This window comes from Bos grunniens, chromosome 21, assembly GCF_055505025.1.
Source record: "Bos grunniens cultivar Pamir isolate PY7600 chromosome 21, Bosgru_T2T1.0, whole genome shotgun sequence".
NCBI classification, from domain to species: Eukaryota; Metazoa; Chordata; class Mammalia; order Artiodactyla; family Bovidae; genus Bos; species Bos grunniens.
This window is the reverse complement of record NC_141185.1, coordinates 19,020,428-19,046,911: the sequence shown is the minus strand read 5'-3', so window position 1 is coordinate 19,046,911 and position 26,484 is coordinate 19,020,428. Positions and strand designations below refer to the sequence as shown.

The following is a 26,484-nucleotide window of genomic DNA, read 5'->3' as shown; positions in this document are numbered from 1 at the left end:
CACTCTTTAGAATTGTACTACTCCTCACGTTTGTCTCTGTGGATAAAATAAGTCATAGCCAAAGTAAAATAAAAATGCTTTTACTCATTTCAAGAACATTTTTAAAACTTAGCCGATTTCTACATTAAAAATTGACAGTGATTGAGTGTCAGTGATACTATTATATAGATCTTGAGGGAAAGCAAGTAAATATTGTGTCTCATAGAGCTAGGTTGATTATTATTTAGATTGACATGGAACTTTTAGAAACACATAGAAATCAGCAATCTGCTGACGTGGAGTTAAAATACAAATGGCACGTCTCTGTATTTTCTCCCTAGATGTATGGGTTGAAATAAGTGAATTTTATCTATTTAAGAATAAAACAGGAAACTTGGCAAACTATTAACTCCATGAAAGTTAAAGGCACTCAATCATGTCCAACTCTTTGTGACCCCATGGGCTATAAAGTCCATGGAATTCTCCAGGCCAGAATACTGGGGTGCGTAGCCGTTCCCTTCTCCAGGGGATCTTCCCAACCCAGATCTCCTGCATTGCAGGCAGATTCTTTACTAGCTGAGCCACGAGGGAAGCCTGAGAATACTGGAGTAGGTAGCCTATCCCTTCTCCAGCAGATCTTCCTGACCCAGGAATTGAACCGGGGTCACCTGTATTGCAGTCCATGGAGTCGCTAAGAGTCAGACACAACTGAGGGCTTCACTTTCACTTTTCACTTTCATGCATTGGAGAAGGAAATGGCAACCTACTCCAGTATTCTTGCCTGGAGAATCCCAGGGACGGGGGAGCCTGGTGGGCTGCCGTCTATGGCGTCGCACCGAGTCGGATATGACTGAAGCGACTTAGCAGCAGCACCTGTATTGCAGGCGGATTCTTTACCAGCTGAGCTGAAAGGAGAGCCCTGTTTAACTCCATGAGGGCAAGACTAATGAGATTCATTCCTTCATTGCTGTATCCCCATTGTAGGGTTTCTGGTACTTAGTAGGGATGATTAGTATTTAACAATAGCCTACAAGTTAGATTCATTGAAATATAAAGAAAATTGAACTTTGATGTTCAGTTGTTTAAACTATTTTCAATTATGAGATAAGAAAACTTCCAAAAGTGAAAAGCAGACTGCTGACATATTTATTAGAATCAGAGCATATTACAGATTCCACTGGAAAGCCTTATTATGCAAATCTATGAATATTTGAGTTCTATTTAGTGATATTCCTGATCGAGATTGAAACTGATCACACAGTTAACAGCAACCATATTTTTCAAAGATACAGCATTAGCATGTTTTGATATGCTTTTTTTGTTGTTGTTCTTGTCTCCTTTGAAGAGTCCCTGTAACCATTCTGCCAGGTGTTTGGGAAGATATGTAGTAGCTGAGCACCCTTACTTCTGTCACCATCCTCAGAATCAACTTTGGAGATGCTTTCACCCTGTCCGTCTTCTGCAGCAGCCAGGCAGAGTGCTGACTCCTTCTCTGCAGTGAGGAACTCTTCAGGCTCCAGAAGTAAGTTGATCACATTCAGTTTGGTCATTGCCAGTGGGTTTAAAAACACTTTAGGTGAGGCTAACTAGAAATCTTGCTAATTAATATACAAATTAAAAGCCAATATTATTCATCGCTGAATATTTCTTTTATTTTTTGAGTCCTGTCTTTTTGGAGATACAAATTCTACCACATTGATGTTGCTAACCTATACTCTTATGGAATATTCAAAAAATTTTTTGAGATTTCACTTGTGTTATCACAAATTGTGTTTGCAGTCTTGAGGCATAGATGTGGGAGAGATTAGCATAATAATGGTTGCACATGAATAAATAGATTCATAATGACCAAGTATTTTATCAAAGTTCCTTAGCTGATGAGTTATGAAGATGGAATAAAATCCCTGGTTTTTTGATTCTTGAAACTCTAGTACTCCTTCCAGGTCTGTGATCCCTGTTGCTTCATAGAAGGTAAGGGACTTGTGCTAGAAATAGTACTTTTCTTGATTGGTTGATTTACTGAATGACATGTTCTCTGTGTCACTGAAGGAGAGTTATGGCAGCCTATACATATGCATTCAGAAAAACTAAGGACAAGGGAAATCAAATTCCCAACTATGTGTTTGTCTCTCTTCTTTCTAGTTGCTGGATAAATCAGGGAAATACATTAATTACACGATTATTTGTGTTCACAGTGTTTGATAGTAAAGACAGTTATTTCGAACTTTGGACTTTCCTGGTCCATAAGTTAGATTCTATCTTTTTGCTGTTTTTTTAGTTTATTGGTTTAAATTTAGAGTATTTCTTTTTTTACTTCTCCCAAACTCTTGATTTAAGTGCCTCTTGCTGCTGTTAAGGATATATTTGTATCACATTGCGACCATACAGAAAATGATTATGGGTATATTTTTACAGACAGCAAAATTTGATGTAGCCTAGATTGTCCTAGTAATTTGGTGCTTGGCAATTGAAATTTCCTTGAAGGGAATGAGTAGGAGATACTTAATAACCTTACTTTTATTTTGCAACATATTACAGCTTAATATGCCAGCAACAGACAAGTCTTGTCCTTAGAGAATATAGAGACTGTTAAGAATTTATTTCTGAATCATAGTGTTACCCTTGTATAAGATTTAAAACAGGCCATCAGTGTATCATTGCTAGTGTACTGAAAGTAATATAGAAGGACTACTTTTAAGACATAAACAGAAGAATGTATTGGGTTATGTTGAGGTTAATTCATTATAACTCTAACTGTAGCATAAAATGATGAATCTGAATATACAGAAGACAGATTACAAATCATTATTTTAGTGTAGGTTTTTTCTATGTATATTTCATTATTTTGTGCTCTTTACGTACATGATTTATTCATTTATCTTAAGAATTGCTTTCATGGCTTTTGTCCTTAAGCTTTTTTTTAAATAAAACAACTTGAGGAAGACGTTCTAAATTTTCCAACTTTTTCTTTTCTTAAAGAAATTGAGGATATTCTCTGAGCCTGAGGTGATTGGACACATTTTTTTTAGATGTGGACTATCTCGGGTTTGTTTCTTAAAGGCAACCAACCCCACAAGAAGCTGCAGAGAGTTTATCCGCCCAAACAATGAATTATATAATTAATTAATTTTTGTATTTCACGGATAAGGTTGACTTTTTCTAAATAAACATCAGACTTTATGAAAGCTGTTAGCCAAAGGAAATGTATTTACTGATGTAGATTCCCTAGTGTAAATCACAAGACTTAGTGAATTCAACTACATTTTCATTTACTAATGGCTATAATCAAGGCCAAAGGGATTTACTTAATTAACCTGGCAACAGAAGGCTAAACAGAAATAATTTATATATTGAAAATGACTCTTCTGAGTTAATGTTTAATTCAATTTTTTTAATTGCCAGTCCATTAGTCTGTAAAAGTAGAACCTCCTTTTCCATTTTATTTTTTCCTTTGGAGTAACATTAGGCTAAAAGTCTTGCATGGAATTAATTACACTTAAAAAAGAGAAAGTAAATACATTCCTAATTAGGTTCCTCAAATTTCAAATAGCTCATTGAAAATTCATAGCACATCCATTAAAATCCCTTTAAAAAACTAAATGGGATACTGGGAACTTTCTTAGTGGCAGTAATGAATGGAGAAGTAGTGAAAGAATGAGATGATGGAAGGCCTGTTTGTTATTAGTGCAGGTCAGTTGAGGTGGTGGTATTATGAAGGTTATTCTTCTCACTGTGGCCTTTTCAATTAGTTTTGATCAGAAGAGAATACTTTTCTCAGTTTTTGCTGTTCTTGTTTAGCTAAAGCACAGATAAATTTAAAGAATAAAGAATAGTGTCTGAAGAGGAGATGTACATGCCTGTGTAAATATATCAGTTCAGTTCAGTTCAGTTGCTCAGTCATGTCCGACTCTTTGTGACTCCATGGACGCCAAGCACACCAGGCTTTCTTGTCCATTACCAACTCCCAGAGCCTACTCAAACTCATGTCCATCATGTCGGTGATGCCATCCAACCATCTCATCCTCTGTCATCCCCTTCTCCTCCCACATTCAATCTTTCCCAGCATCAGGGTCTTTTCCAATGAGTCAGTTCTTTGCATCAGGTGGCCAAAGTACTGGAGTTTCAGCTTCAGCATCAGTCCTTCCAATGAATATTCAGGACTGATTTCCTAAACATAATTTAATATACTCATAGAAGCAATGATAGTTACAAGGCTAGTATGCCTTCTAAAGAGTAAGGTAGCCTTGTGCTGTGCTACATCACCTCAGTCATGTCGGACCCTGTGCGACCCATGGACTGCAGCCCACCAGGTTCCTCTGTCCATGGGATTCTCCAGGCAAAAACACTGGAGTGGGTTGCCATTTCCTTCTCCAAAGGTAGCCTTAATGACATTAAATATGTAATATAAATATGAGGTAGCTTTAAAAATTTGAATATGCTCTCAACCAGTGTTTTATTTTTTTTTAACTTCACGTATATACATATATCTTTACCCATATATGTATGGCTAAATCATTGAAATCATTGATACTTGAAATAATTCCAGATGCTTGAGCCACAAAAACATAGACAATTAGGTTTATTGATAGGACAAATTGACACACTGAAGTAAATACATGAATTAGGTTCGATAATCCTGAAAGGTAGAGCAGAGAGTTACATCATGCAGTGCTCAGTATGAAAAGAAGGGAGAATAAAAAGCTTTATATTGACTTTCATTTATTTATTTACTTAGTGCCAGTCATTTCCCAATTGATATGTCCAATCACCTAAGTGCCTTAATTTAACATGTCGCAAACTAAGCTCTTGGCCATCTCTACAAACGCGCTTTTTTGATAGACTTGAGCTTGGTAAATGACATCATCCTATACCTGGAGAAAAATAAGAATCATCTGTCTCCTCACTCTTGCGTTCCACAATTCCACCACCTAATCTGGTCATATTTACCTACCAAAATATTTCTTAAATTCATCTGCTTTTCTCCATTTGGGACCATCTGTACCCTGGTCTTACCATAATTTCTCCCCTGGGCTACTCCAGAGGCCTCCTGAATTATCTGCTCACTTGCACTGATACAGTTATTCTGTCTCCATAGGTAGCAAATAGAGCTTTACAAAGTAGAAAACTGAGATGACACACCTCTCTAAAGACCATTCCCCTTAGAATGTAGACCAAGTTTTATCATGGCTTACAACACTCCCATGGGTGAACACTTTTTATAAATGCCTCCAACTCAACCCACACGATGCTCCCTTCCTCCCTGAAAGATGCCTTTCAGGGCTTCTTCCCTGTCATGTGACCTCCATGGTTGATTCTCCGTAAGTGGGATAACCACTCCCATCTCCTTTTTGCCTAGTTTCTCAACACAGTATTTGCTTCCTGAAATAACCATTTCTTGCTCCACCTGACAAGATCATCCCCTTGTATTTCAGGGTCTCTCAGCACCGTATAACTAATTCATTGACATCTTGTCTCATTGACATCTCTTGACTAAAACTGACTTCTCCTCCAGGATGAAAACCCGGTAAAGTCATAGTCCATGTGCATTTTGCTCAATATTGTGTCTCCTTTTTTTTCTTTAGGCACTGTGAAAGCAAGCATAGAGCCCCTCCCTCCCCATACCCTGTGTGTGTATGTGTTTTAAGAGAGAAAAAGTCTCTGAGATCTGTAAAATAATCACTAGGGTATCAGAGAAAATTGCCACAGACAGGAAATGTTACTGAAAAATTAGTGTTTATATTTTGCCTTTCTATCAACTCAAGTCTTTTTGTTGTTTTTATTTTGTTGTTTGCTTTTCTTTAGTGACTTACAGAGATAGTTTTCCTTATGACTTTCATGACTTTGTTATAAAGTTCCTGAAACTCTGATTCTACTGACAAGAGCTAGGCCTTTTATTTCTAGAACTAATAGCTTTGCAAGTAGTGGCCTAAATGTGTTTACATCTCTACTGACAATGGTATATGTTAAATATGAATGTTCAAATGTTTAAATATGAGTGTTAAATCCAAGGCACAGGAAGCTTCTATCATGTAAAACATGAACATTATTTTACTTTTATTGTAGAAAATAAAGGGTCTGATGACATTAACCAGAACAAAATTTTTAAGTATTAACATCAATTATTAGATCTGTTGATTTGTTTTTGTATTTTCCTCTTTTCAGAGCATGACCCCATTTTATTTCAGGCTCACCATTCACAGTGGGTGGCTGCTTTTCCAGTGCCCTTATACTGCTGCCCTACCTCCCTTCTTAGCTCAGCATCATTCTTCATGGTCTTGTTTTGTGATCCATGGCAGATCAAGACCCGTCTTTGCTCTTATGAAGCAGATACAAATGAATCTAACTAAAATTTTCGTCTAAAAATAATTGTAGCTCAGTAGGAGAAGCTGATAAAGAATTTGCCTACAATGCGGGAGTTTGATCCCTAGGTTGGGAAGATCCCCTGGAGAAAGGAAAGTCTACCCACCCCAGTATTCTGGCCTAGAGAATTCCATGGACTCTTTAGTCCATGGGGTCACAAAGAATCAGACACGACTGAGCGACTTTCACACTCATACTCACACACACCCACTCCAGTGTTCTGGCCTGGAGAATTCCATGGACTATATAGTTCATGGGGTTGCAAAGAGTTGGACATGACTGAGAGACTTTCACTTTCTTTCAAGAGAAGTGAGGGCATTACAATGCAGAAAGAACTGCTGCTGCTGCTGCTAAGTCACTTCAGTCGTGTCCGACTCTGTGTGACCCCATGGATGGCAGCCCACCAGGCTCCGCCGTCCCTGGGATTCTCCAGGGAAGAACACTGGAGTGGGCTGCCATTTCCTTCTCCAGTGCATGAAAGTGAAAAGTGAAAGTGAAGTTGCTTAGTCGTGTCCGACTCTTAGCGACCCCGTGGACTGCAGCCTACCAGGCTCCTCCGTCCATGGGATTTTCCAGGCAAGAGTGCTGGAGTGGGGTGCCATCGCCTTCTCTGGCAGAAAGAACTAGCAAAAGATAAACAGTGAAGGAAAGCTACACAGACGTTCAGGGGAAAAAGAGCTTACCTGTATGTGAGATTATGCCAGTGTAATTCTTATTAGTGGTGGAGTTTGTCTGGGCCTCAGAGGTAGGTTTCAGCCCCGGACTATTGTTAATGTGCTGATGCATTGTCCCATTTAGGTAAAGATTCCAGAAGCTAGTGAGAGAATGCATGGTTCTCCCTAAAGCCCTTAAGTACTGACACCAAAATTAAAAATGTCTTAGCTGGCAGTATTTGATGTAGAAAGGCCTCTGCTCTGTCTAATGTTACCGCTGGCCCTGTGGGTTGCTAATACTATAGCTCTTACTGTGAAGAGTCCTGGGAAGAGGTCTGAAGAAATGCTTACCTTTAGGAGATAATGATTACTTTACATTTAGGGCCAGAAGAAATTGATGTCATGTGGAGAGTACTTCTGGCAACCGACATTAGATGCATGGCAGCAATCTTAATTGCAAAGCATTGGCTAAGAAACTCATTGGAAAAAATCCAGTTTATATGGACCCAACCTTACCCAGTTTACTGTGACGAGCACCCTGTTCCACTGGCTATGCAGTTCACCTCTTTTGAATCACTATGCTATGCACTAGGAGTATTTTAACACATGTCAGATTTGGAATTCTCTGGGTATACCAAGGCATCTCTCCATCAATATTAAGTAGTGTGTGGGAGGCTTTACAGAAAGGGGAAAAATTGGCAGTACAAAGGCTTCTTTTAGAAAAAAATTCATTTTACCGTGAAGAAACTCATAGATTGGGAGAAAATGTGTATGCTATATTGATCATAAACAGCAACTTAATACTGCTAATGACATAACATGAAGGGAGGAAATATTAAAATACATACTCAGAACTACATGGAAAGATGTGTAAAAATCAGAGACCTTAGAGACATATCATTACTAGCTGAAAATATTAGTAATATAAGAAAACCTAGAGACTTGATTTTGAAAACTGCTAACTTTGTACATTTAACCTGGATGATATGGTTTTGACACAAAGGTATATAATATCTGTTAATAGAATGTTTAAGAACACCAGTGGTGCTGAAGGTACTTTATCACCCACCGAGAGGGAATAAATAAGGCGCGCCACTGGGAATGCAGACAAGCAGGAGGTAATGTATGGGTTCCTCTAGATGATAACCTTCCATCACCCCTGTTTACATATGTAAAGCTGTATGAATGACAACTCTGACCTTGCAGCATGGTCCTTTCTCTTATTAATTAATGGGCTGTTAGGAATATTCAAGGTATAACTTACTTGACATAAAAACACATTTTCTGTGTTTGTATATGGTGAAAGATCAGGCAAATAAGTTTTAGCCACTGAGGTGAAAACTTTGGTGCTGAGGTAAAAGCAACTTTTGTTTTAAGATGACTATTCCTCTTAGTATCAGACAGTTCTAAATCCGTAATAAGAATCTGGCTTTCTTTGTGATCACTTGCATGCAAATATGGATTACTGTGCTAAATCCTGAAGCCTTAACACACTGTTTAATATCTAGGAAACAAATAACTTTTTAATACCTGCTTACTTATTTATGTCTTGAAGATAGTATTCCATTACAGGCAAATGAGCGCCTCCTAGATTATTTCAATACCTACTAACAATGATTCTAACACAGAAATAATTTGCAATTGAAAATATGCATCCATTATTTATAAAGAGACAGAAGGATACACTTTTCCATAATAAGAATTCTCTACTTAATAAAGAGGACTGAAACAGAAATACAGACAAAACATTTTATATGCAATTTAACAAAATGTTTTCATTTTATTAGGATTGTGTTTTGAAGTACTTTTCATATTTATTATATGCATCTTGAAGTGAAATGGTAGACCCTTAAATTTAGATCAGATTTAATTAAAGAATGACTCTATATGTAGCAATTAGAGTGATAATGAGAGTGGATCTATATTATTCATGGATTTTATTGATGCAGTTATATGTAAATATCCTCATTCTGGAAACTGGTATCCAGGAATGAGTCACATAATAGTGAGCCTGGCATACATCCAGTATCTGAATCACTTGGGTTTGTCCTGTATTCATCATAGCATACAAGTAGCTTTTACTAAAGATACAGAGAAATTCTATAAACCTCTTTAGCAATACTTTGCTATTTTTTATTGGTAGTTTCACAGTAGTAGTCCTGATTTCTGATGCTTGGGGACAGAATCCATGTGGTTCCACATGCAGTTGTACCAAGGGTTTTTATAAAGAGATCTATACTACTCTGAGAGAAGGCAATGGCACCCCACTCCAGTACTCTTGCCTGGAAAATCCCATGGGCGGAGGAGCCTGGTAGGCTGCAGTCCATGGGGTTGTGAATAGTCGGACACGACTGAGCGACTTCATTTTCACTTTTCACTTTCATGCATTGGAGAAGGAAATGGCACCCACTCCAGTGTTCTTCCCTGGAAAATCCCATGGACGGGGGAGCCTGGTGGGCTGCCGTCTCCGGGGTCGCACAGAGTCGGACACGACTGAAGCGACTTAGCAGCAGCAGCAGCAGCTATACTACTCTGTTATGAAAAGTAATGATAAATAAGGAAGATATTGAAGAAAATATCCAGTAATAATCTAGCAATCATCAATCTAACATCCTTACCCATTCTTGTTAGTATCTTTATCATTTATTTTTGCCACATGATATCCATGTGAACAAGTAATGTTTTGCTCTCATGTATTTTAAATCTCAGAAATGATTATATCTCTCCTCTAGACTCAGGCAAGTGTTTTGCTCAAATAGAGTTTTTTATGATTTTGTTTCTCAGGATATTTCTTGAGTCACCTTCAGAAATAAGTCCAGAAAGCAGTAACTCTATAAGATGTACTACTATATGAGAAACTCTTATTTAATCTACTTCAAATAAACCAAAAGACCACTTATTTATGCATTTTACAAGGCACCTTTATGCATGGTACTCATATAAGAAACAGCAAATATCAGGGATTTACTTTAAAAATACACAAATCAAATACATTAAAATAATAAGAATGGCAATTCCAAGGCTCCAGAAATCCGTATGAGAAATGGTAACTTATATATACATATTGTGTTTCTCTTTTTCAGTGTTAGGTGTGTTTTGATATGCTGCAATTCTTTGCAAATTAGTAGTCTCTGCTTAGGACATAGAGAAATTTTACTTCACTGGAATATAAATTAACCAGCAACCCATGATCATTCTGAATAAACAGAAGTTTACTAAAACTTGAAAACAAAAATAAACATCAAAATGTTTGATTAAAATTATATAAATTATATAATATCTCAAATCCAAATATGTAATTTAATCCTTTAAGTGATACAAATATTATAAATTCTGGAGCATGTAAAAGGGTCTCATGCAAGTTAGATATAAAAATAGTATAAACATACAGTTAAAAAAATGGATATTCCATGTTCATTGAGGGGAGGAGTCAATATTGTCAGGATGTCATTACTTGCCAACTTGATCTATAGATTCAATGCAATTCCAATCAAAATCCCAAAAACTCATTTCATGGCTATTCATAAACTGATTCTAACATTCACATTGAGATGAAAAAGACCTAGAAACCAACACAGTATTGAAGAAAAACCAGGTTGAAGGACTGATGATACCCAATTTCAAGTTTTACTCTTAAGACTATGCTGTGCTCAGTTGTGTCTGACTTTTTGAACCCCATGGATGGTAGCCCTCCAGGCTCCTCTGACCACGGAATTTCCCAAGCAAGAATGCTAGAGTGCGTAGCCATTTCCTACTCTACGGGATCTTCCCAACCCTGGGATTGAACTTGCATCGCTTGCGTCGCCTGCCTTGGCAGGTGGATTCATTTACTACTGCGCCACCTGGGAAGCCTTTACGGTAAAGCTACAGTGATTAGGAAAGTGTCATGTTAGTGAAAGAAAGGGCAAATCGATCAGTGTACTGGCAAGAACAGAGAGGCCAGAAGTGGACCCCCGTAAGTACAGTCAACTGATCTTTGACAAAGGAGCAAAAACAATGCAAGGGAGCAAACATAGTCTGTTCAACAAATGGTGCTGGAACAGCTGTTCATACACAAGTGAAAAATGAATCTAGACACAGACTTACACGCTTCACAAAAGTTAACTCAAAATGGACCAGAGACCTAAATATAACATACAATGCTATAAAATCCTATAAGATAACATAGGAGAAAACCTGGATAACATTGGGTATGGTGATACTTTTTCATATACAATGCCTAAGAAGCAATCTACAAATAAAATAATTGATAAGCTGGACTTCTTTAAAAATAAAAACTTCTCCTCTTTGAAAGATACTTGTCAAGAGAATGAGAAGACTGGCTGCAGACTGGGAGAAAATATTTTCAAGACACACATCTGATCAAAGACTGTTATTCAGAATGCACAATGAACTCTTAAAACTCAACACTGAAAGCACAACTTGTTTAGAAAATGAGCCAGAAACCTTAACAGGCACCTCAGCAAAGGAGCTACACAGACAGCAAAAAAAAAAAAAGTGAAAAAATGTTCCACATCATGTGTCATAAGGAAAATGCAAATTAAAACAACAGTGATGTGCTACTTCACACCTATTACAGAACTCCAGATCTGGAGCACTGACACCACCAAATGCTGACAAGGATGTGGAGAATCAGGAACTCACGTTCATTGCTAGGAGGAAAGCAAGATGGTACAGCCATTTCGGAAGAGAGTTTGCTCCTTACAAAACTACTGTTACCATACGATTCAGGAATCATGCTTTTTTTCTATTTACTCAAAGGAGTTGAAAACTTAGGTAGACACACACACACACCCCCACACAAAACTGCCCACAGATTTGTATAGCAGCTTTATTCATAATTGACAGACGAGTATTGCTAAGGAGGGAAGCCAATCTGAAAAAGCTACATACTGCATGATTCCAACTACATGATATTCTGGAAATAGCAAAACTTATGAAAACAGTAAAAAGATTAGTGGTTACTATGTGTTTGGAAATAGGGAGTGCATAGACAGAGCATGGAGGATTTTTAGGCCAGTGAAAATACTCTATATGATGCCATAATGATGGACACATGTCATTATTCCTTTGTCCAAACTCAGAGAATGTGAAGCACCAAGAGTGAATGGTAAAGTAGACCATGGACTTGGAATAATTACAGTATGTCAATTTTATATTAATCAATTATAGCAAAGTAATTAACACAATCTTTAATAGTTGTCCCACTCCAGTTGAGGATATTATGGAAAGTTTATACATGTGTGGGAGCAGGAAATAGTAATTATATGAAAAATACGTTCTCAATTTGGCTGTGAACCTTAAACTGCTCTTAAAAAATAAAGTCTCAATTAAAACATAGCATAAACATTTCAGAAATTTTATTGTTGAACTTTTATTTCATGTTTCAGGCTTTAAATAAATTCCTTAGACATTATGAAATATTATTTTGTCTATTATTTGAAATTGACATATTTGCTATGGGTTGCTTTCTCATCCTTATATTTACTAGACTTTATTTGATATATTAGTAAGATTGAAAATCTGTGCAAGAGTTTATTGGCCTTTCAGATTTTCTTTTTGGTGAAACCCTTTGTTAATCTTTATATTAGGGTATAGTAGTTTTTTAAAAATATATTTTGCCTCCTAGTTGTTCATGGATTCTTTTGCATCCCACACATATTGCCTAGAATCTGTAGCTAATGTTTTCACTTTAATAATGCTATACTGTATTCATTATGGACTAATATTCCAGGTTCAGGGGTTGAGGTGGGAATAAGATTTTTTCTTCTTAAATGAGACACAGACTCACAAGGTGGGGATCATAACCAGGTTATAAGCTTCAATGCCTGCATCTGACCCTTGACATTCAGAAGGGCTTAAGAGGGGGATGCATAGCTGGTATTATATTACCACTGAGAAGCGGTTTACACACACTAAAGTCAAAGGAGACTGGGAGCTGTGAAATTGTTCCTACTGCTTTCAGATCTCCAGGGAAACCTGACCCTTTCCCACCCTGGGAAAAATAACACTTCCATTAGAGGATCTACCAGTAAAATAGTGATGACCTGGATGAGATTACATTGCCTCAGACAGTACTGGAGAGATGCTTATTAAGCACCCTTTTTAATGACATTGGGGCTTCCTAGGTGGCTCAGACAGTAAAGAATCTGCCTGCAGTGCAGGAGAAGTGAAATGAAGTCGCTCAGTCGTGTCCGACTCTTTGCAACCCCGTGCACTGTAGCCCACCAGGCGCCTCTGTCCATGGGATTCTCCAAGCAAGAATACTGGAGTGGGTTGCCATTTCCTTCTCCAGGGGATCTTCCCGACCAGGGATCGAACTCAGGTCTCCTGCGTTGCAGGCAGACGCTTTAGCCCCTGAGCCACCAGGGAAGCTACCGGGGCCACCAGGGAAGCAGTGCAGGAGACTTGGGTTCAATCCCCGGGTCAGGAAGCTCCCCTGGAGAAAGGCATTGCAACCCACTCCAGGATTCCTGCTTGGAGAATCCCATGGACAGAGGAGCCTAGTGAACTATATACAGTCCATGGATTCACGAAGTGTCAAAGAGCTGGACGTGACTGAGCAACTAACACTTTCACTTTCACTTTATGGCTTGGGGTGAGAATATTCCCGGGTCTTATGTAGTTTTTTCGTTCTGTGCGCATTCTGTGCTTACCTACACTGGTAACACGGAGGTAGTTTTTAAATATAAATGTTACTGACATATTCAACGTTTCACACGCAACATGCATGCCATAATTCAGCATACTTTATTGTCGTTGTTTCATCAATATATTTTACAAAATATTTAAGTTTCAGTGTTTAATTTTAAGGAACAGTGCAGTGACAAAAGCAAGCACATCATTTTTACAGAAAAATATGCACAAAGGACCTCAAGCTCTGGAAAAGGGACTATCACAGGAACTCATTACCCAGATAAAGGGTTTTCATTTTAATGTGGCAGGATTACCAGTTGTTTCTTTTGGTTTTGATATATGTGTGTATGCTTTTTTTTTTTTTTTGCATTGTTTAAGCTATTGTTCTCTAATATTGAAGAAAGGAAAATATTTTTCTATGTATTCTTTTAGTATTTTAAAAGTATTTTCATGTATTTTTGGATAGTCTAGAAACTATATTATATTTGGAGTTGTATTTTAGTGTTTTTTTTTTTTCTCCATTTTGGTAAACAACTGTCCTGATACTGTTTTTTATTGAATAATTTATCCTTTCCTATTGAACTGAAATTCTAACTCTGCCATACACAGAGCTTTTGCATATGCATAGAGGTATTTCTTGATTTTCTATTTTAGTTTATTATTCTATTCATCTCTACACAAAAACTGTGCTATAATCTAATTATTCTATTTATGTCTTGCTAGATGGTAAGATGAATGAATCCATCCCTCTCCTTCCTCCCTCACATTTGCTCTGGCTAACATTGATTCTTTACTCTGTATCCTCTGTTTCAATTTGGGATACAGAAATTTGGTGAAAAATCATGTAAATTTTACCAAAGTCACATTTGTTCAAATAACTTTAGTTTGGGAAGAAATATTTTATTTTTTCAATTTTTTAGTATATCTATCAATCTTTTGTATGTCCTATAATAAAGTTTTTTTTTTTAATTTCTCCTTGTATGTCTTGCATTTCTCTTTTATTTCTTCATGATGTTTTGTGCTTTTGCTAATAGACTTTTAAATGTTACATTTTCAGCTGATTGTGCCTGTATAGTAATGTTGCTTTTTAATCATTCAGCTTTCTAAGCAACTTTGCTGAGTTATTACTAGTTTTAGTAGTTTGTAGTTATTCTTAAAATTATCTGTAAGATAGCAATATTAAAATTTTCCTTATAATTATATTATCTAATTGAACAGGTTAGGAGATCTTATAATTGTGAATGCAAATGATGATCGTGGCCATTCTTATATTTTCTCTCCTTTAAAAGAACTGTTTTTCATGTTTTGTCATAGTGTATGATGTTTGCACTATATGGTAAGTACCAATTTAAGATATATGAATTTTTACAAACTAGGAAAGCACAATTTTCCTTTTCATCATTTTCTTGAAAGTGAATGTTATGGAATTTCTATTGTGATAGTTTTAGATTTTAATGGATCATGATAATGGGACTCATCAAACCTTAACTCAGTTTCTGATTCTGTCTTTATTTTAAGATGATCTTTTTTTCCTAATTTACATTGTACTTAACATTAGAATGCCATTAAGGAAATTCATGGGTTCCTTTTTTAGGGAAGAATAGAATAATATTTGAATCCCTCAAGATTTGTTGTGTTTACTTTATTAGAATTTCCTCTTGCCCCAGAATCATGACCTTTTCTCTGTACTCTCAAGAAAGCTTGATTTTGGCATATTTAAATATAAAATCTCTGTAATAGCTGGAAATAGTATGACATATATGATTTTTAATCTGAATCTAGAAACCAGTAGGAAAAACATTTTTAAAGTAGAAAGTAAGCAGATATTCACACAATTAAATAGAATTTTAGAAGAGCATAACTTTCAAGTTGAAGGATTCACCCAGATTTGCCTGGCAGTCCAGTGGTTAAGACTCCATATTCCCACTGCAGAGGGACTGGGTTCTATTCTGATCAGGGAGCTATGATCCTACATGCCTCGAGGTGCAGCCAAAAATGAATAGATAAATAAAACTGAGGGATTAGGGACCAAGATAAGACTTTTACTATATCTGAGCGTCACAGTTAATGAAAGAAACTGGCTTAACTTCTTCTAAGGTATAACTTTAAATAAAGTTCTTTGCTAGGACTGTCTTACTCTTCTACAGACAAATCTTTTTTTTTTTTTTTTTTACATTCTTCTGGTCTATTTCTTTGATCATCATTGCCCTCTATACTGCTGTTTACTCCCATTGACTGGTGGTTGTTATGATTATTATCATTATGGTTTAGTATTTTGCTGAAAAAGTGTTATTACTTTATAGCAACAATTAATAATCACAGAAAGGGTCACAAAATGTGTACATTTTAATGAATTACTACAGTGTACGGAATTCTTGCCTGGAAAATCCCATAGAGGAGCCTGGTGGGCTACAGCCCATGAGGTCACAAGAGTCGGACACAACTTAGCGACTAAACCACCAAATAACTATGAGTTTACCACTCAATTCAAGGAATTGAACATTGTCATTGTCCTCTGCTTCTATCTGTACTATTATTCTTCTTTATAAGCCAACAATTGCCGGGGTCCAGGCCCGGCTGATCCAGGGAGTTCGAAGCGGGGACGGTGTTGGCGAGGATCAGGATACAATAGCTTCAATTAGATATTAATTAAAGATGTAAAGAGTAATAGAACGAGGATAGCTCAGTAGGAAAAATCAGTGGAGAAAAGAGGCTGAGTAGCTTGGTTTACGCGGGAGACCAATAAAACTTCAAGACAAGAAGCTTGCACCACTTACGTAGGCCGCAGGCGTCCTTCCGTTCTCCCGAAGGAGAGGAGACACTGAGGCCTCCCCAGTTGGATCTTAGAAGCCCAGGCAAAATTAGTAAGCTTGGTGGGTTCCGCGCTCCAGATGGAGACTCAGCCAGAGTGTAAGAGAGAGAGCGACATGGGGAGACCAGTATTTTGAGAAACTGATCCCAATTCTTTATTTTCCATGGTCTACTTTTATACACTGAGATGTTATGCAAAAGTCACGCGAGGTCAGCAGTCCTGACTTTTATCAAAGTCAGGTGCTTCAAACAAATGTATACAGAGGTCTTAGGGGTGTTACATCATCTTCTGGCCAGGGGGCTTGCTGACAATTTATGACCCTCTCCTTGTGACAGTGGTCAGTCAACCAGGACACTTATTTCTCCAGGGGTGATTATTCTTAAAACAGACGCCACCCAAATAAAGTTACATTCCTATAGGGTGAGGGTATAGTGGGTTTTAATTAAGGAAAGAATTTACTTAGCCTAAGGTCTAACGTGATTTATATCAAAGGTTAATACTTATTTCTTCTATATATTCATTAATGTGTGTAAGGGCAGGGGATATGGAGACTTAGAAACAAACATTGGCTCAACAAATGAAAAACCCTTCACCAATACAATTTCTAATCAGCCCATTATACTTATACTAATGGTTTTCTAACTTTTCTAAGGAACCTGTTTTTAGAAGGTTTAAAGCATCTCGTGCCTCTCACGGTTGGGAGGCTGTGAGCAATCACATGTGGCCGGACAAGCCTGTCAGGCAGGCTAGAGAACCTTCAGAGGAGTTTGTAGGCTAAAACACTCTTGCCACACTCAGGAGTTTTTATTAACTGGAGCTTTAAGTTAACTCCTTCTCCGAAAGAGGTGGTGGGGGACAGCCCCCCGTAAAGTCAGAGGTGTAGATGAGAGCACCAAGTAGTAAAGTAGGCAGGCTCTGGTTATGGGGGTAGATGCTCGAGGATTTCCAGGGGGACCCCTGAGGCTCGATCCCGACTTTGCGTATGTCGAGCCTCCTTCCTCATGACCTTTGCCACAGGCCGAGTGCCTCACTCTGGCCCCCAACAATTATCATGTATCATGATCTAAGCTATGTAATAATTTCTTTGTTTTCTTAAAAGTTTTACTTCCTATGAATGCTTTCATAACCTATATAAATAATTAGTTTTGTAAAATTTTGAGCTGTATGGAAATGGATTAATACTGTACTTGCCATTTGTGTCTTGTATCTTTTGCTTTGTATTATGCTTTTTGAGATGCATTTCAGGTGTTGTATATAGATCTTCATTGTTGTAGAGTTATCTGTTATATTAACACACTTCTCTTTTTGGTGTGTTTAGGTTATTTTAAGTTTAATACTACTGCAAATAAAATACATTGTTACACACATGCATTGATTTCTACCTAAATATCCTATATATATTTTGTTAGATTTGTACTCACTTATTAATTCCAGGAGGGTGTTTTTTTTTTTAATCACTTTTCTGGGATTTCTTTATGTAAACAAGAAATCTATGAAAAACAGTGTTATTTTTACTTCCCAATCTGTATAACTTTTATTTTCTGTTTATGTCCTTTTGCACAAGCTAGGACTTCTAATACGCTGCTGTACAAGAGTGGTGAAAGGAAACATCCTTGCATTGTTCCCAGTCTTGGAGGGAGAATACCCAATTTCACACCATTAAGTAAGATAGTAGCTGTAGGCATTTTGTAGACGTTCATTACCAAGTTAAGGACATTCTCCTTATTCTTATTTAGCTGAAAATGTTTATCATGGAAAGGTGTGGGATTTTTACCAAATGCTTTTTGTGTCAATTTGATACATGCTTTTTTTATTAGCATGTTCATGTGATGAAACATTGATTTTTAATTTTTGAATTAGCCTTGCATGCCAAGTATAATGCTCATTTGTTTATTATGCATTATTTTTTATCATTGGATTCAATTTGTTAATTTTTTTAAAGATATTTTTTTAAAGATTCTTACATTTATCTTAAAGGAAGTTATTGGTCTGTAATTTTCCATTCTTTGCAGTGTCTTTATTTGGCTTTGGTATTAGGGTAATGGTGGCCACATGGGATGAGTTAAGGAGTATTACCTCTGCCTCTGTTTTCTGGGAGAGTTAGTATAGAATCAGTATATTTCCCCTTAAGTATTTGGGAGAATTCACCATTGAGACAGCCTGGGACAAGTATTTTCTTTTTCAGAAAATTGTTAATTGTTGATTCAGTGTCATTACGAAATAGAGACTTACTCTGATTATCTGTTTCTCCTGATGTGAATTTTGATAGTATCTTTCAAGGAATTTATTCATTGCATGAAAATTATCAAATCTGTGGTTGTAGAGTTGTTCATAATATCCTCTTATTAAACTAATGTTTGTTGGATCAGACATCAGTAATGATGACCTTATTTTTGATATCAGTAATTTATATCTTCTCTGTTTTCTTCTTTGTTATCCTGGTTAAAGTTTATAAATGTTATCAATCTCCTCATAAAACCAGATCTAAGTTATATCAATTTGCTCTTTTGTTTCCTGTTTTCCATTTAATTTTTATTATTTATTTTCTTCTATTTACTTTAGTGTAATGTTGCTCATCTTTCTGTAGCCTTCTAAGGTTATTGATTATTGATTTTATATCTTTTTTCCTAATATATGTGTTCCATGCTATAAATTTCCCAATAAAAAGTGCTTTTGCTATGTTCAGTTTTCAGTAATTTATGTTTATTTCCATTTAGTTCACAATATTTCTAATTTCTCTTGAAACTTCTTTGAGATATGAATTATTTAGAGTATGATGCTTCATCTCTAAATATTTTTATATTTTCAGCTTTCTGTTATTGATTTAATAACATTTATTTTCATTGTCACTTCACCATACTCTGTACATTTTCTGTCCTCTTACATTTGTTAAGGTATGTTTTATTCCCAGAATGTGCTCTGTCTTGGTTATTGTTCCACATGAACTCTAGGAGAATGTATATTCCACTGTTGGATGACATGTTCTTTCAATGTAAATTATTTCAAGTTGATTGATAAAAATGCTGTTCAACTATATCCTTACTAATTATTTGCCTTTAGAATCTATCAATCACTAAAACAGAAGCATTAACTTTTCCAACTGTAATGGTGGGTTGTCTGTTTCTCCTTGCAGTTCTGTCAGCTTTGCCTCACATCTTTTGATTCTCTAATGTTAGGTGGGTACATTTTATGGATTGTTATGTTGTCTTGAAAAATTGACCCTTTTATCATTAATTAGTGGCCTTCCTTGTCTGTAGCAATCTGTTCTGAAGCCAACATTGTCTGAATTTAATATAGCTATTAATATAGCTTTTTTGGATTAGTGTTAATGTGATCTCTCTCCATCCCTTTACTTTTAATCAATGAGTCTATATATTTAAAATGAGTTTTCTGTAGAGAACATATACTTTTTTTAAATTGAATCTGACAGTCTCTGTCTTTTACTTGGACTGTTCATGTTTAAAATCATTGAATTTGTTGTATTAATTTCAACCACAATGAGTTTCAACAATGAGTTTTTTACTCATTGTACTTGTTCTTTTTACTTTCTTAACCACTCCAATTTTTCTACCCTCTCAAAGATTTTAATTGAGCATTTTATATAATTACACTTTCTCTCGTATTTATTATACTCTGTTTTAAGATGTTTAGGTGGTTGATCTTGCATCTGCAATATACATTTACCTTTAAGTCCATTTTAAATACCACTGTAGTAGTTTACAAGCATATACATAATTTAGGCCATTCCCAATTTCTTCCTCCCATCCTTTATAATATTGTTACCATTCAGATAACCATGATGGTGTGATCACTCACCTAGAGCCAGACATCCTGTTTGTGAAGTCAAGTGGACCTTATGAAACATCACTATGTACAAAGATAAGTGGAGGTGATAGAATTCCAGTTGAGCTGGTTCAAATCCTAAAAGATGATGCTGTGGAAGTGCTGCACACAATATGCCACCAAATTTGGAAAACTTAGCAGTGTCCACAGGACTGGAAAGCGTCACTTTTCATTCCAATCCCAAAGAAAGGCAATGCCAAAGAATGTTCAAACTACTGTACAATTGCACTCTTCTTACACTCTAGTAAAGTGATGCTCAAAATTCTCCAAGCCAGGCTTCAACAGTACATGAACTGTCAACTTCCAGATGTTCAAGCTGGTTTTAGAAAAGGCAGAGGAACCAGAGATCAAATTGCCAACGTCCGTGAGATCACTGAAAAAGCAAGAGAGTTCCAGAAAAATATCTATTTCTGTTTTATTGACTGTGCCAAAGTTTTCGACTGTATGGATCACAACAAACTGTGGAAAATTCTGAAAGAAATGGGAATACCAGACCACCTGACCTGCCCCCTGAGAAATCTGTATGCAGGTCAAGAAGCAAAGGTTAGAATTGGACATGGAACAACAGACTGGTTCCAAAGCAGGAAAGGCATATTTCAAGGCTATATTTTGTCACCCTGCTTATTTAACTTATATGCAAAGAGAAATTATATTCATGAGAAATGCTGGGCTGGATGAAGCACAAGCTGGAATCAAGATTGCCGGGAGAAATATCAATAACCTCAGATATGCAGATGACACCACCCTTATGGCAGAAAGTGAAGTGGAACTAAAGAGCCTTCTGATGAAGGTGATAGAGGAGAGTGAAAAAGTCAGCTTAAAGCTCAACATTCAGGAAACTAAGATCATGGCATCTGGCCCCATCACTTCATGGCAAATAGATGGGGAAACAGTGAAAACAGTGACAGACTTTATTTTTGGGGGCTCCAAAATCACTGCAGATGGTGACTGCAGCCATGAAATTAAAAGACGCTTACTCCTTAGAAGAAAAGCTATGACCAACCTAGATAGCATATTAAAAAGTAGAGACTTTACTTTGCCAACAAAGGTCTATCTCCCAAAGCTATGGTTTTTCCAGTAATCATGTTTAGATGTGAGAGTTGGACTATAAAGAAAGCTGAGCACCAAAGAATTGATGCTTTTGAAGAAGACTGGTGTTGGAGAAGACTCTCCTGAGTCCTTGGATCGCAAGGAGATCCAGTCAGTCCATCCCAAAGGAAATCATACCTGAATATTCATTGGAACGACTGATGCTCAAGATAAAACCCCAATACTTTGGCCACCTAATTTGAAGAACTGACTTATTGGAAAAGACCCTGATTCTGGGAAAGACTGAAGACGGAAGGAGAAGGGGACAATAGAGGATGAGATGGTTTGATAGCATTACCGACTCAATGGACATGAATTTGATTAGGCTCCGGGGCTTGGTGATGGACAGGGAAGCCTGGTGTGCTGCAGTCCGTGGGATCCCAAAGAATCAGACAGGGCTGAGCGACTGAACTGAACTACCATTCATTTCATTTAAATGTATGTTGTATTCATGCAAAATATTATTACTCTTATCATGTTAAAATATATAATTTAAAAATATCTATAATATAAATATAATAATTTAAAATTATCTTTTAAATTGATTAAAAATAAGAAAAATATTTCACCTTCTTTTTTTTCCTACTCTGATTCTCTTACCTTTATGTTGATTTAAGTGTCTGACATATCACTTTATTTTTCCCTGAAGAACTTCTTTTAAAATTTCTTCATCTGCTTCTGATGAATTCCCTCACTTTTTATTTTGTCTGAGACAATATTTCTTTCTTCTTTACTTTTGAAGGAAAATGTTTCTGAATAGGAAATCATAGTTTTTTTTTTTTTTTCCAATATTATATACGTTTTAATTCACTTTCTTTTTGTTACATCTTTTCTGATGGGAAGCCCAATTCAGTCCTTAGACTTAATCATCTCTAATTAAGGTGACTTTTGCCCTTGGGTTTCTTTCAAGAATTTCCCTTTACACTTGATGTACTGCAGTTTGAATACAATATGCCTGAATATTTGTTTTTTTGGTATTTGTTCTGTGTGGATTTCCTTCGCTTGCTGGATCTGTAAATTGGTGTTCGTTTTTAATTTTAGAAATGTCTTGGCCAGGATTATTTTACATATTTCTCGTGCTCCATTATCTGTTTCATCTCCTTTGATTTTACAGTTGTGTGTTTTTGATCTTTTGAAACTGTCCCATAGTTCTTGGATATTCTGCTTTTTTTTTTTCATTCTTTTTTTATTTGTGTTTCAGTCTAGGAAATTTCTATGGACATATCTTCAAATTACTGATTCTTCAGTTTTTACTGATTAAAACTTGATTGCATTCAGTCTACTCAGGAGTCTGCTAAGGGCATTTGTTTCTGTTACAGTGTTTTTTATATTTCTATCATTTCTTTTGATTCTTTCTTACAGTTACCATCTCTCTACTTTCATATGCACATGTTCCTGCATGTTGTCTACCTTTTCCTTTGCAACTGTTAACACATTAAATATAGTTACTTTATTTTTTAATTTTACTGAAATATAGTCAATTTAGAATGTTGTGTTTAACTTCTGCTATACAGCAAAGTGCCTCAGTTGTACCTGTATATATTCTTTTCCATACTCTATTCCATTATGGAGTATGAGTTCCCTGTGCTGTAAAGTGGCACCTGGTTTATCCATCCTGTATATAATAGTATATATTTGCTAATCCCGAACACCCGACCCTCCCCTCACCAAGCCCCCTCTCCTGACAACCATAAATCTGTTTTCTATGTCTGTAAGTCTGTTTCTGTTTTATATGGAGATAGGTTCGTTTGTGTTGTATTTTAGACTCCACATATAAATGTATAAAATGGTCTTTCTCTTTCTGACTTACTTCACTTCGTATGATATGACTGAGGTCCATCCATGTTGCTGTAATGGCAGTACATTATTTCATTCCTTTTTTATGACTGAGTTGTATTCCATTGTGTATATGTGTGTATGTATGTATGTGTACATATATATGTACGTGTATATATGTATGTGTGTGTGTATATAGATATATATATATGTATCCATTCCTCTGTTGATGGACTTCTTTAGTTTTTTTCCATTAGTCTGTTTCTATGTTTTGACTGTTCTAAATAGTGCTGCTGTGAACACAGAGGTGCATGTATCTTTTAGAATTAGTCTGGGTATATTCCAGGAGTAGGATTGCTGGATTATATGTTATATGTTAGTTTTATAGGTTAGATTATATGTTAGTTTTATTTTTAGTTTTTTTTCAGAACCTCCATACTGTTTTCCATAGTTACTGTACCAATTTACAGTCCCATGATGCACACACATTCCCATCATGAGTATGGTAGAGTTCCCTTTTCTCCATACTCTTTCCAGCATTTATTATTTGTAGACTTTTTAATAGTGGTCATTCTGTCTGATGTTTGATGATGCTTCATTATAGTTTTAATTTGCATTTCTCTGATAATGATGATGAGCATCTTTTCATGTAGTCTTTTCATGTTGGCTATCTGGATGTCTTCTTTGGACAAATGTCTATTTAGGTCTTCTGTTCATTTTTCAATTAAGTTGCTTGGTTTTTTGGTTGTTGTTGTTATTGAATTGTTGGGCTGTTTGTATATGTTGGAAATTAAGCCCTTGTCAGTTACATTATTTGTGAATATTTTCTCCCAGGCCATAGATTTTCTTTTCACTTTGCTGTGGTTTCTTATACTGTGTAAAAACTTATGAGTTTGATTAGGTCAACATAGTTATTTTAAATTCTTTCTCTGATAATTACAATTCATAGTTATATCTGAGTCTTGTGATGCCTGCTTTGTTTCTTCAGTCTGTGTTTTTGTTTTTTTTTATCTTTTGTAGTACCTTAGATTTTATTGGGCTTCCCAGATGGCACTAGTGAGCTTCCCAGGTGGCACTGGTGAAAAATTGACCCACCAATGCAGAAGATGCAAGAGACAGGGGTTTGCTCTTGGGTCAGGAAGATCTCCTGGAGTATGAAATAGCAACCCTCTTCAGTATTCTTACCTGGAAAATCCATGGACAGTGGAGCCTGGTGAGCTATAGTCTATGGGACCACAGAGAGTTGGAGCCTACTAAGTGACTGAGCACATGAGTTTTTATTAAACATTGGATATCTTGCAGTAGATAATAGGGCCTGAAATAAGCGAGCCTTTACTGTGAGGATTCATTTTCATATGGCTAGAGGTGAGTTTGCCCAGTATTTGCTGAACGTATGGCTGCTAAAGGCTTGATTCTTTTGGATTCTTTTTCTCTTTTTTTCTCCTCTCATAACTTTGGGCTTCTTGTACTCCTCATCAGAAAAAATCTGTGTCTTATAGTTACCTCAGTCATAATCTGCTTTTTAAAAACTGGACCTCTGTTGTGCTAGCAAGTGAAGAAAGAGAAATATTCTATAATCTTATGCTTAAATCTGTCTTCCTGTGAGCTGTGACTCTTGGCTGACTTTCACAAGTGTTCCTATGGGTCATAGCCCCATCCCATGCCCTGCCACCACTAATAAATGAGTCAGAAAGCCTTGATGGGCTCAAGTGTTTAAGAAACCCTTCCCAGAGGCCCAGAGACAGGACTCGTCTTTGCTAAAATCTTTTCTTTTACAGAGTAAGCTCTTGTCGTGAAGGACATGTAATATTGCCATTTACCTTTTCAAATTTGAAGTGACTTTGTTTTAGGTGAAGTATTGTTTAGTCTCCTGTTTATAGTCAGTTTGATAATTTCTACCTTTTAATTTGTTTTCAGATCATTTATTGCTCATGTGATTATGGATATGGTTGGGTTTTAATTTTCCATTTTGTTTCTTCTTTGCCATTTGTCTCGTATGTCCTTGCTTCATTTTATACCTCTCTCCCTTCCTTCTTTTAGAATAATTAAGTATTCTAATGATCTCATTTTATTTTTCATATTGTTTGATTCTTTGCAATCTCATGGACTGTAGCCCACCAGACTCCTCTGTCCATGGGATTCTCTGGGCAAGAATACTGGAGTGGGTTGCCATATGTTTCTCCAGGGGATCTTCCATCCCAGGGATTGAACCTGGGTCTCCTATATTGTAGGCAGACTCTTTACTATATGAAGCATATTGGAGTGACTACTGAATTATATCGTTCTACTTTTTTATTTTTTTTCAGAGTTGGTTCTAGGGTTTAAAACATACATCCTTTTTAAATTAATTTATTTTTTAATTGAAGGATAATTGTTTTACAGAATTGTGTTGGTGTCTGCCAAACATCAACGTAAATTAGCCATAGGTATTCCTTCTTCTCCATCCCACCCATCTAGGTTGTTACAGAGCCCCTGTTTGAGTTCCCTGAGTCATACAGAAAATTGCCAATGGCTATCTGTTTTACATATGGTAAGAAAAGTTTCCATGTTACTGTTTCCGTACATCCCACCATCTCCTTCTTCCCCAACACCCCTCACCTCATGTCCACAAGTCTGTTCTGTATGTCTGTGTCTCCATTGCTACTCTTCAAATAGTTTCATCAGTACCATCTTTCTAAATTCCATGTACGTGCATTGGTATACGGTATTTGTTTTTCCCTTTCTGACTTACTTCATTCTGTATAATAGGCTCTGCTGCTGCTGCTAAGTCACTTCAGTCGTGTCCGACTCTGTGTGACCCCAGAGACAGCAGCCCACCAGGCTCCCCCGTCCCTGGGATTCTCCAGGCAAGAACACTGGAGTGGGTTGCCATTTCCTTCTCCAATAATAGGCTCTAGGTTCATCCATATCATTAGAACTGACTCAAATGTGTTCCTTTTATGGCTGAATAATATTCCATTGTGTATATTACCACAGCTTCCATATCCATTCATCTGTCGGTGGACATCTAGGTTACTTTCATGTTCTAGCTATTATAAATAGTGCTGCAGTGAACATTGGGATGCATGTGTCTTTTTCAGTTTTGGTTTCCTCAGGGTATATGCTGAGTGGTAGGATTTCTGGGTCATATGGTGGTTTTATTCTTAGTTTTTTTTTTTTTTTTGAATCTCCATACTATTTTGAATAGTGGCTGTATCAATTTACATTCCCACCAACAGTGCAAGAGGGTTCCCTTTTCTCCACACCCTCTCTAGCATTTATCATTTGTAGACTTTTTGACAATGGCCATTCTGACCAGTGTGAGGTGATATCTAATTATAGTTTTGATTTGCATTT

General features: G+C 36.5%; 1 protein-coding gene across 4 annotated transcripts in view; it reads left to right on the top strand.

The window, feature by feature from the left end:
- Positions 1–26,484, top strand: part of LRFN5 (leucine rich repeat and fibronectin type III domain containing 5) — a 320,973-nt gene that overhangs the window by 161,269 nt on the left and 133,220 nt on the right. For all 4 annotated transcript variants that reach the window (XR_015150321.1, XM_086365217.1, XM_086365216.1 and 1 more), the window contains exon 2: positions 1,325–1,501. The gene's annotated coding sequence lies outside the window, so the exon portion shown is untranslated. The remainder of the gene's footprint in view (positions 1–1,324; positions 1,502–26,484) is intronic.